The sequence below is a fragment of the Triticum urartu genome, chromosome 5 (assembly GCF_003073215.2).
Source record: "Triticum urartu cultivar G1812 chromosome 5, Tu2.1, whole genome shotgun sequence".
In the NCBI taxonomy this organism is placed as follows: Eukaryota; Viridiplantae; Streptophyta; class Magnoliopsida; order Poales; family Poaceae; genus Triticum; species Triticum urartu.
The window spans coordinates 320,372,834-320,384,368 of record NC_053026.1 but is presented as its reverse complement, the minus strand read 5'-3'; positions in this window follow the sequence as shown (position 1 = coordinate 320,384,368).

The following is an 11,535-nucleotide window of genomic DNA, read 5'->3' as shown; positions in this document are numbered from 1 at the left end:
TTATAGTAGGAAAACTTTTGTTTGAGCTACATTGTTTAATGACTAGCTCAAATTAAGAAGCTGGGAGCTTCCCAGCTTCTGTTAATGGAACAGTGAAGTTAATTATGAAGTTTATGCAGTTGATCAAGTGGAATGTTCATATGGATGCACAATGCAGGAGAAATGCAATTCAAATTGTCTTTTTTGGTGGTTCATTATTTGGGGATCGATTGGAAACCGGCCTCCCAATACCCAGAGTTTTTTGGGAGTTCGGTTTTGAGAGCAGGTTTTTGGGAGTCAATTTTTGGGGTTTAATTAGAGAAGATCCTAGGAGCAACTTGCCATTTTTCAATGTTATGGAATTACAGAAGTATCGATACAACTGAAAAATTATGGAATCCACACACCTGCTCTTTTGTAGTCGCCTAACTTGATATAGCAAGTGGCAGCTTTCTCATGCATGCCAATAGATTCATAAATATCTGATGCCTTTTGCAATGAATCTTGGCCCAGAATCAAATTAGTAGGCATGACACTTTCAGCAGTTGCTACAAGTCCTGCAGCTCTTGCCCACTTCTCTTGGTGTGCATCATTAGCCTTTTCGAAACAAATTGTAGCCATCTCAAATTGCCACTCGTTGAATAGCTATAAGAAAAACAAATGCACTCGTGACATGGAATAACAATTCCAGAAGAGAAGTACATACATGTTTTCTAAGAAGTAGATATGCATGCAAGAAGGTGAGCATAGATCAATTGTCAACAAAAAGGGCCATACATTTTATCGGATTAGATATGAAAACATCACTGGCTAGGTAACATAATCTAATTGCATCCAAAAAACTAGTTTCCCCCAAAAGCCTAAGCTGGTGGGGAAAGGCTGCATGCAATATATTTCAACAACATAACGCATAGCACAATGAACAAGATTTCCACACCGAACAAGTGAATATCACTAACCTTGATGCCCCGTTGCATCCAATCAGCAGTGCTGCTTCCAGTCTTCACTGCTGCAATGAAGGAAGAATCAAGTAATCTAACTTCTACAAGACATAACTTGTTCCAGAAGTCAAACATTGGCCGACAATACTCATATGCATTTTCACATATCCAAAGTCTTTGCCTAGTTCGTGTGATGGCAACATAAAGTTGCTTCAGCTCTGAACAGAGAAGAGAATGCTTGTTTCTATTGAAATCTGGATGAGAGATCTCCTTAGGTGATGATAAAATGTTTTTGGTTTTCATATAGCCATAAGCTACTCTCCATTTGTTTCCTAAAGGCGATGAACTAAAAAGATTGTACAACAGCACATCCTACACAATGTTTTTCTAAAACAATTAAGTATCCTCAACATAATTCTGCAAATAAAAGAATTTGCACAATGAACACAAATGAAGAACAGGTAGGCCCATACCTGGAATTCAAGACCTTTACATTCAACAATAGTCAACACAAGAGCCTGTTTACCAACAAGATCAATAACTTGTGTTTTGGTAGCATCATCACAAACTAATAGGACTTGCTCAGCACCAAACCCATGCAGGTTACCTTGTTTACTTCTATTTTCTCCAAATATTTTCACAATTGCATTTTTATCATTACCAGTCTCCAGCAGCACAGGAGGTTCTCCATATACAAGTCCGGTCTGTGGATTAAGCTTGTCAACACTTGATGGGAAAAAGAAGTACAAAAGGTCAATTATACTTTGGGCCATATGAAGAATCCCACAATGTGTGCGGAAATTTTGAGTAAGTTGGAACATATCAGAGAGATGGCATTGTTTTCCATGTTTATTTCCTTGATTAAATGCTTTAGTTTTCGAGAGGAATGTGGTATAAAAAAGTGATCGAATATCTTCAAATCTAAAATCAACCCCGCTTGCTATAGTCTGCGTAATATCTCCCGCAAAATGGATGCCCTCCCTGGAATTCCTGCACACATACTTAAGAAGTGCTATTTGTGTCATGGTTAGATCCTGCACCTCATCTACATAAACAAAATCCACCATGTCGCCATTGTAACCCTTAGAGATACTTCTGTGAAGACTATTCACAAAATCGGACAAATCAAATTCTCTGGCAGTGCACTTCATGCTCTCATAATCAAGAAAAATATCATAAATCATATCTCTCTTCTCGCTGTTCAGGGATGAAAATATTTTATCTGAGAGCATCACATAATCTAATCTTTGAAGTTTGCCTGTGCTAGGTGTGTGTCGGTGTCAAAACCGGCGGATCTCGGGTAGGGGGTCCCGAACTGTGCGTCTAAGGCGGATGGTAACAGGAGGCAGGGGACATGATGTTTTACCCAGGTTCGGGCCCTCTTGATGGAGGTAAAACCTTACATCCTTCTTGATTATTCTTGATAATATGAGTAGTACAAGAGTTGATCTACCACGAGATCGGAGAGGCTAAACCCTAGAAGCTAGCCTATGGTATGATTGTATGTTGTCCTATGGACTAAAACCCTCTTGTTTATATAGACACTAGAGGGGGCTAGGGTTACACAAGGTCGGTTACAAAGGAGATATACATATCCGTATTGCCTAGCTTTCCTTCCACGCCAAGTAGAGTCCCATCCGGACACGGGACGAAGTCTTCAATCTTGTATCTTCATAGTCCATCAGTCTGGCCAAACGATATAATCCGGCTGTCCGGATACCCCCTAATCCAGGACTCCCTCAGTAGCCCCCGAACCAGGCTTCAATGACGATGAGTCCAGCGTGCAGTGTTGTCTTTGGCATTGCAAGGCGGGTTCTTCTCCAAATTTTGAACGTTTGTTAAGTAGTGTCCGGCCCCATAAAGGTTGGACCTCTTGGCTTCTGCGCCCAATAAGGGCTATCTCCCATGCGTCGAATGAATACGAGGCGCAGGGCGTTTTTACATTCGCCCCCTAGCCAGATAAATAAATTGTCTATTAAAGGGATGGGGATTCTTAGACCCAATCCATATCATCCTCCCCCAGTGAGAATCCATCGGAGCGTGGTTCGGAAAAATCCACTCCAACATGGCCGACCTCCGCAGCTCCTCCTCCCGCCCCCGTAGCCCTAAGCCCGGTGATTGGGAGAGGTGTTCAGTCCCACACAGTCGATTAGTCGAACTGTAGACTAAAGGATTTCTCCCTCCAGCGTATATGGTTCCCGTTCGAGCCGGGCTCGCCACCTAGAATGGCGGGGAGAAAGCGGAGAGCTTCCCCAGCCCCTCTACGGGGCAGCGAGTATGCCTTGTTCCTTATTTATTAAGGGGACTCGGATTTCCAATTCATCCGTTCCTCCGCGGGCTCCTGGAGTTTTACGGCCTCCAACTGCATAATTTTACCCCTGCTTCCATATTACACATTGCCGGCTATGTTGCCCTCTGCGAGTTACTCCTGGGCTGCGAGGCTCATTTCGAGCTGTGGAAAAGGTTATTTTGCCTCGTCCCCCGCACACAGAAGGGGTCACTTTATCAAGTGGGCGGAGCCGAAATACGGCGCATCGCCGAAACTGGATACATGTCCGGTACTCTGAAGAAGACATCCGAAGACTGGCCTTCGGAATGGTTTTATATGGAGGACGTCCCCCTTCCGGACCCTGTTCGGCGGGGTCTTCCTGAGTTCAACAATGCTCCTCTGAAGAAACGCCGAAGTTGGCGCCCCCGGAGCCCCCAGGAGGAAGACAACGGAGAAGTCCTGAGGGATTCTTGGATTATGGGGTCTCCGGACAACCGGACTATATCCTTTGGCCGGACTGTTGGACTATGAAGATACAAGATTGAAGACTTCGTCCCGTGTCCGGATAGGACTCTACTTGGCGTGGAAAGCAAGCTAGGCAGTACGGATATGGATATCTCCTCCTTTGTAACCGACCTTGTGTAACCCTAGCCCCCTCTGGTGTCTATATAAACCGGAGGGTTTTAGTCCATAGGACAACATACAATCATACCATAGGCTAGCTTCTAGGGTTTAGCCTCTCTGATCTCGTGGTAGATCAACTCTTGTAATACTCATATCATCAAGAATAAATCAAGCAGGACGTAGGGTTTTACCTCCATCAAGAGGGCCCGAACCTGGGTAAAAAAATCATGTTCCCTGCCTCCTGTTACCATCCGCCTTAGACGCACAGTTCGGGACCCCCTACCCGAGATCCGCCGGTTTTGACACCGGCATTGGTGCTTTCATTGAGAGTTCCTCTGTGTCGTCGCCGTTAGGCTTGATGGCTCCTATGATCATCGATAGCGATGCAGTCCAGGGTGAGATTTTTCTCCCCGGACAGATCTTTGTGTCTGGCGGCTTCGCACTGCGGGCTAACTCGCTTGGCTATCTGGAGCAGATCGAAAGTTATGCCCCTGGCCACCAGGTCAGGTTTGGAAGATTAAACCACACAGACAATATCCGCCGAGACATGTTCTTCGACGGATTCGAGCCCCTGCCTTGTGCGCCACGCGGTCACGATGAGTACCATCTAGCTCTACCATCGGACAGTGTTCAAGAAATCGCACCAGCAGCCGCTCTGACCCTCAATTTGGAGCCAGTCAAGCAATCCGTGGATGGGTGGATAGACCCCGCCACAGAGGCCGTATCCTCTGCGGCGATCGAGCCAAATATAGACCTTACCCTTCACGAGAGCCGTGTTGCCAAACTGCCGGATCCTTCTCCGGCCACGGACTCCGAACCGCCTACGCCCGTTCCCGTCGAATCCGATTGGGCGCCGATCATGGAGTTTACCTCCGCGAATATTTTTCAGCACTCGCCCTTTGGCGACATACTGAACTCATTAAGGTCTCTCTCCTTGTCAGGAGAGTCCTAGCCGAACTACGTCCGGCAAGATTGGGATGCGGATGACGAAGAAATTCATCGCCCACCCACCACCCACTTAGTAGCCACTGTCGATGACTTAACCGACATGCTCGACTTCGACTGCGATGACATCGATGGTATGGACGACGATGCAGGAGACGAACAGGAACCACTGCCCACAGGGCATTGGACGCCCACTTCGTCACATGACGTATACATGGTGGACACACCCAAAGAAAACAACGACGAGGAACAGAAGGACGCAGCGAAGGGTTGTTCCCTCGAGAAGCAGTCAAAGTGGTGGCGTAAACGCCGCTCCAAATCCCGCCTCGGCAGAAATAACAATCATATAGACCCAGCAATAGAGCAGGGTGCACCATTGCCCAACCAGGGCAAATGGGGAATCAAACCGAACAACCCGACTCCGTCGAAGATAACAGTCCGGACGACATCACACCAGACAGGTGCCAGGAGCAACATAATGCCCACCAAAGGCTTGTTGCCATGGCGAGGAGTCTGAAAAACAGAAGCAAAGGCTCAAGGCTACACAAGACACACTCAAAATCAAATGGATTGAAGTACTCAACACTGCAGCGAAGTACGACAGTAATCGCCACATCAAGAGCTATCCGAAGCGAAAGTTGCTACCTAAATTTGATGAGGAGGCCTTAGATCCTCCACAATTAAAAAATAAAACGGCCATCCAGTCGGATAGATGACCTCATAGCCAACATAAAGCGGCAAACGACGCCGCACATAAACCAGTACGCGATCCGTGTAGGGGCTCGCATCAAAAGGACGGCGCAACCAGATCCATCTGTGGACCACGCAGGCGCGCTCCAACATACAATGCAACACAACAAACATCCGAACACCACGGTACGCCCAAATACAGGGGTGCCGCACACCCTATATGTTTCACCGACGAGGTGCTGGACCATGAATTTCCAGAGGGATTCAAACCCGTAAACATAGAGGCGTACGAAGAAACAACAGACCCTGGGGTCTGGATTGAGGACTACATCCTCCACATCCATATGGCTCGAGGAGACGATCTCCACGCCATCAAGTACTTACCCCTCAAGCTCAATGGGTCGGCTCGGCACTGGCTTAAAAGCCTCCCCGAAAACTCCATTGGAAGCTGGGAAGAGCTCGAAGACGCCTTTCAGGAAAATTTTCAAGTGACATATGTCCGACCACCGGATGCAGACGATTTAAGTCATATAACTCAACAGCCCGGTGAGTCAGCCCGAAACTTTGGAACAAGTTCCTCACTAAAAAGAACCAAATAGTTGACTGTCCGGACGCCAAAGCCTTAGCAGCTTTCAAGCATAGCGTTCGAGACGAATGGCTTGCCAGACACCTCGGTCAAGAAAAGTCGAGAACAATGGCAGCATTAACAAGCCCCATGACCCGTTTTTGTGCGGGCGAGGACATCTGGTTAGCCCGATGCAGCACCAGCGACCCAAGTACATCCGAAGTCAGGGATGGAAACGGGAAATCACGATGCAACAAGAATAAGCGCTGGAATAAAGAAGACAATCCGAAGAGCATGACGGTAAACGTCGGATTTAGAAGCTCTCGGCCAGGGCAGCAGAAGCCGCCCTCCAAAGGCAACAGAGACGAATTGTCTAGCCTAAACAAAATTCTGGACCAAATATGTCAGATCAATAGCAGCCCAGATAAACCTGCAAATCATACCCACAGAGAATGTTGGGTCTTTAAACAGTTCGGCAAGCTCAACGCTGAACACAAGGGGCAGGATACACCGAGTGAAGACGAGGACGAGCCTCGCAAGCAAAGCACAGGGGAACAGAAGAAATTCCCACCAGAAGTCAAAACAGTCAACGTGTTACACGTGATAAAAGGGAGAAACAAAGCGGCACCTTTAGAGGAACATGCCCCAGGGCCTATCACCACGGAGCTCCGCCACTGGTTGTCCCAACCGATCACCTTCGGCCATCGGGATTACTCGACAAGTATCCGGCGTGCAGGATGGGCTGCCTTGGTATTAGATCCAATAATTGACGGATACCACTTCACCCGACTCCTAATGGATGGCGGCAGCAGTTTAAATCTGATATATCAGGACACAGTCCGCAAAATGGGGATAGACCCAACAAAAATTTGCCGCAGCAATGCTACCTTTAAAGGAGTAACGCCAGGCCCAGAGGCTCACTGCAGGGGCTCCCTGCTACTAGAGGTTATATTCGGCTTCCCCGATAACTTCCGTAGCGAAAATTTAACTTTCCACGTCGCTCCGTTCCAAAGTGGCTATCAAGCACTACTCGGACGCGAAGCTTTCGCTCGCTTTAACGCAATACCACATTACGCTTCCCTCAAGCTCAAGATGCCCTGTCCACGCGGCATCATTACAGTAAATGGAAATATTGAGCGCTCCTTGCGTGCCGAAGACGGTGCGGCCGCCTTGGCCGCCGCACACTAAACGACCTCACCAACTCAAGCATTTGACAGGTCGTTAAGACCACGGACACGGCTAGACGAGTCTGGCTCAGCTATATGTAATTAATACAGGTCTGATGGCTATAGCCCTATTACAATACAAGGGGATCAACGCGCGCGCAAAAGTGGCAATAAGGCTCACCTTTACTCATTTTCAACTATATATTGTTTATTATAACTTAACTTTTGCACGACAACTTTTCAATTAAGTTCCTCTCTTTTTCAGATGACCATCGTGCTACACCCGTCCAGGATACGGCACAACGGAGACACAGGCGCAGACGTGCAGCAGGGACCCGTTCCAAGGATTCTTTGTAGATTAAGACCCTGAGTAAACATTTTTTACTGTCTCTTGTTGATTTACATCCCTTGGTTTCTCGGTACAATCGAGAAGGATGCTGACGTCTTGGCATGTGGCCATGCTACGTCTTGAGCTTGCGTTGGTTTTCCCCGAAGAGGAAGGGATGATGCAGCAGAGTAGCGTGAGTATTTCCCTCAGTTTTTGAGAACCAAGGTATCAATCCAGTAGGAGCCCACGCTCAAATCCCTCGTACCTGCACAAAGCGATAGCTAATCGCAACCAACGCGATTAGGGGTTGTCAAGCCCTTCACGGTCACTTAAGAGAGTGAGATCTGATAGATAGAATATTTTTGGTATTTTTGATATAAAGATGCAAAGTAAAAAGAAAACGCAAAGTAAATAGCAAAACAATATAAAAGTGATGGAGATTGATATGATGAGAATAGACCCGGGGGCCATAGGTTTCACTAGTGGCTTCTCTCAAGAGCATAAGTATTCTACGGTGGGTGAACAAATTACTATTGAGCAATTGATAGAATTGAGCATAATTATGAGAATATCTAGGCATGATCATGTATATAGGCATCACGTCTGTGACAAGTAGATCGAAACGATTCTGCATCTACTACTATTACTCCACTCATCGACCGCTATCCAGCATGCATCTAGAGTATTAAGTTAAAAACAGAGTAACGCCTTAAGCAAGATGACATGATGTAGAGAGATAAATTCATGCAATATGAAATAAACCCCATCTTGTTATCCTCGATGGCAACGATACAATACGTGCCTTGCTGCCCCTTCTGTCACTGGGTAAGGACACCGCAAGATCGAACCCAAAGCTAAGCACTTCTCCCATGGCAAGAACTACGAATCTAGTTGGCCAAACCAAATGGATAATTCAAAGAGACTTGCATAGATAACCAATCATGCATAAAAGAATTCAGAGAAGATTCAAATATTATTCATAGATAGACTTGATCATAAACCCACAATTCATCGGTCTCAACAAACACACCGCAAAAAGAAGATTACATCGAATAGATTTCCACAAGAGAGGGGGAGAACTTTGTATTGAGATTCAAAGAGAGAGAAGAAGCCATCTAGCTACTAACTATGGACCCGAAGGTCTAAGGTAAACTACTCACACTTCATCGGAGGGGCTAGGATGATGTAGAAGCCCTCCGTGATGACGGCCCTCTTCCGGCGGAGCTCCGGAATAGGCCCCAAGATGGGATCTCATGGATACAGAAAGTTGCGGCGGTGGAATTAGGTTTTTGGATCCTGTTCTGATCATTTGGGGGTACGTGTGTATATATAGGAGGAAGGAGTACGTCGGTGGAGCACCGAGGGGCCCACAAGGTAGGGGCGCGCCCTAGGGGGGGCGCCCCCCACCCTCGTGACCACCTCTTTGATCCCTTGCAGTAGGGTCCAAGTCTCCTGGATCACGTTCGGTGAGAAAATCACATTTCCGAAGATTTTATTCCGTTTGGACTCCGTTTGATATTCTGTTTATCCGAAACACTGAAATAGGCAAAAAAATAGCAATTCTGGGCTGGGCCTCCGGTTAATAGGTTAGTCCCAAAAATAATATAAAAGTGGAAAATAAAGCCCAATATAGTCCAAAATAGTAGATAATATAGCATGGAGCAATAAAAAATTCTAGATACGTTGGAGATGTATCAGGCCACGCCAGAATAATGCACGTACCTGGACACCAGGGGCTTATTACAAAGGGTACTGTTTAGACCCGATTTACACCATAAAGACCGAATACCTTAGGGAGTGTTCGACATCGCGAGTTTGGCCTTATATGCATCAGCTCCGAATCATGTCTTTGGTCAAATGTTGGGTTTGCCCGGCTCCTGTGTTTTGCTGCCTTACGTTCCGCTCTATCGGCTAAGGTGGCACCAGGAGAACTACTGCGATTGTGCCCTGGTTCATCCGGACGAGCACCTTAGTAGAGAAAGCCGAAAACTGACTGTCATAATATAGCGTGAGGTTGGTCAACCACTTGATGACCTATTGGAATCTTCGGGATTCCTCCACATTAATGAAGGGCCGTTTCCCGGCCAGGCATGTACGCACCCTGAATCCGGATAAGTGCGGAGCCACCAGGGGCTATATAGTAGCCCCACTGTCAAACTCCTATGGCTAAGTGAAAGTGTTAAAGCATTATAGTCCGGTTGCCTAGTTCGCTGCGCTATCACCTCCTTATTAGGACCAAGACGTTGGATTAAATGTGAATACACGTCTTCTGCGAACACCCCCGCATTATATGCGTGGGGGCTGAAGCCAACGACTGCAATCTTTCAGGTTATATACATGTATACATAAACGGCCGCACAGGAGGCATCACAATACTTTCGGGCAAAAATATAAACACATCCTTGATAAATTCAATAAAACATTGTTTTTACAATGGGAATACATGTCACTCAAACATAACATTCTTCGAGCACTGGGCCTCTATCGAATGACCGCCCTCAAGAACTTCTTCAAAATAGTGCTCGGCAGCCACTCGGCCTATGGCCGAACCCTGCGCCGCGAAAGTGGTGGCATCCATCTCCGCCCAGTATGTTTTGACACGGGTAAGGGACATCCGCGAGCCTTCTATGCACGCCGACCTCTTCATCGCATTGATGTGTGGCACCACACCAAGGAACTGCTGCACCAAGCTAAAATAGCTGTTCGGCTTCGGCCTTTCCGACCACAAATGATCCACGACAGACCTCATGGCGAGTCCGAACAATCTATTGAGTTCGGCCCATTCGGCAAGCTGATCAGTCAATGGAAGCGGACGCTCTGGAATGTTAAATTGCGACCAGAACAGCTTGTCCACTTCACGATCTGTTTGATCTCGGAAGTATTCGGCCGCATCGACAGCGCTCGCCGCCAAGTCCATATATGTGTCGTTCGAACTCCACAGCCGATCCAGAGGGGCATACCGCGGATCGCCGAATTTCCTCCGCAGCATAAAGGGCTTCCCAGCCACAATATCCCCGGTTTCACGTAGTTCCTCCTTCTTTGCTCTCATTGTAGAGCGGGTGTCTTTGGTCGCCATTGTGGCCTTTTCGAGGGGGTAGCCTTTGGCCGGTTTTCTTCTTCAAGAAAATGGCAGTGGTCGGCAGTGTCTTTTAGCTTCACAGCCATTTTGGCCATTTTCTGTTTGCTCACACTATGCGCGGCCTTCTCGGCTCTCAAATCTTCGGCCGCCTTCAAAGCGGCCGCATTACTACTCCTCGCTTACTCCTTGGCTCGGGCAAGCTCCGCCCGCGGGGCCTCCACGGTGGCAGCTCCATCTGCAGTCACAACATATTAAAGATACTGGCATCACACTGCTGTTACTATGTAACATTCACTATAAACATCACCTACCCTGTGCCTCGTCAAGCCGCTTGATAACAAGCTCGATATCGGCATCCGCCGCATCCAGTCGCCGCTTTAGTTCGGCAACCCCATTAGTCCGGCTAGCCACCGGAGCTTCAAACACCTGCACATAAAGGCGGTCTGGTTATTACCTGGGACTACGATCCTCTGTTCGCCGCCATTTTCGATGACAACCAAAGTCTCAGGGGCTACTATCCACACAGGGCACACCTAAAATGTGCGGTACCATCACAAATGTATATCATTTCACGTACCTCAAAGCCCGTCAGTAGACTCATAAAGGCTTCATGCAACCCGTTTCGGCGGATGAAATCCTTTCAATCACCGTACACATTAATGTACGGTGCTCTTCTGAGATTGTTGCTCGCTCTAGCAGACCCTTCAGTACGTCCGACCGCACACAGGATGGTGTCGGACTCTTTTGATTGCTCTCTTCAAGAGACGGATACTGATGGCTTCGGGTGACCATGGGATTACCTTCTGGCCTTGACGGATCCGGAGAAGCTCTCCGTGACGACACTTCAAAGTCGCCCGCTTCTTGAGTCGGGGAGTCCGGGGAGGTGTTTCACTCTCCATCATCTCCGGAAGAAGATCCCCTGAAGACGAGCTCTGCTGTGAAGGGCTCA